Raw genomic sequence first — 1,419 nt, forward strand, 5'->3', positions numbered from 1 at the left:
ACCTAACCTATTGTGGATGCTGTCTTCCAGACAGTTCTTATGCCCCATCAGCCACACCAAAAGACTGGGTGCCACATCAAGAGTGTACATGTTCCATTCTGTTGTGTAGCTGTTGGTCGTGGCTGGCACTTCGCTGCTTTTTGGATCACGTGTTGAGTTGTATTCAACCTTCGGTGGTGTTGAAATTATGTATTTGTGGGCCCTAGAAACCTTTTTTCTTTTAAACACTCGAGGAACGTGAGTATGACTTTGGCTGAAAGAACAACCATGTTGTAAAATTTACCCAAATTAGAAATTTATCCCAAGCAATAAATTAGAAATCCAATGGTCAAAGAGACTGGACTATTTTAAGGATACATTTCACATAGGTTAAAGATATCGTTTTGATTTTTACTGGAAGTACTGCCTAAAGGGACGTTTGTTGTTGGTTTGTTATTAATCTTTCCTAAATGCAAGAGTGCTGTTTTAACATAAGTAAAGAACATATATAAACTTTTTACTTTTGGTCACTGAAAAGTGGCATGACATAACATGCATTGAGAAAGTTGCATTTTAAAAACGAAATAATTATATGTTGAAAAATAACAGAAATTTATAGAATCGTTTTTTAAGAAAATAATTATTTTTGAAAAATAAAAGGAATAAACAAAAGTACAGTTATTAAAATAATTTAACGAAAGGGAATAACTATTTTGAAACATTCCATGCTTTCAGTTTTTTAACTGAGTTAAAAACGACGCCTGAAAAGACGCCTCAGTGACCTTCCAAGACTCGTTATTATGGATGGACTCGTTATTATGCGACTGTTCATAGGCCTGTTTGTAGTCCCTTACGTCATACTGGCCTGCAGTTTGAACCAAAATAAAACTCGAGAGGTTTTCAGTGGGAAATAAAACAGAAAATATGACAAACCTTATAAGTATGGAGCAAATGGGTGTGACATCCAGTAACGTGATATTAGTAAAACTGTCTGGATAGTCGTGGGATTCGATTTCCCAACAAATAATATTCCCAGAAACCCGGGAGATGCTGAACGACCTAGCTACTACTTACTCGCTGTCACTACAGGGACGTCCTGTGGAAAGACTTGGTTACCCGAGATTTCCTGGGTGTGTAGGAAGGACTTGCGTTTGTTTGAGCACTCATTCTGGCGTACATGATAGTAGGCTGGAATTTGAACCAAATTAAAACTCGGTGGGTTTTCAGTGGAAAATAAAACAGAATTTATTACAAACGTAATAACTATGGACTAAATCAGTGTGAGATCAAGTAAAACCCGAGAGGTTCCCAACGACCTAGCTACTACTTACCCGCTGTCACTTCAGGCACGGCGTGTGGTAAGACTTGGTTTCCCGAGATTGTCTCATGAGACTGCTTCTACTAATGAAGAAATGTAATGCCTGTTATACAAAATCCTTT

Source organism: Oculina patagonica, chromosome 4, assembly GCF_052425735.1.
Source record: "Oculina patagonica isolate OP01 chromosome 4, crgOcupat, whole genome shotgun sequence".
NCBI lineage: Eukaryota > Metazoa > Cnidaria > Anthozoa > Scleractinia > Oculinidae > Oculina > Oculina patagonica.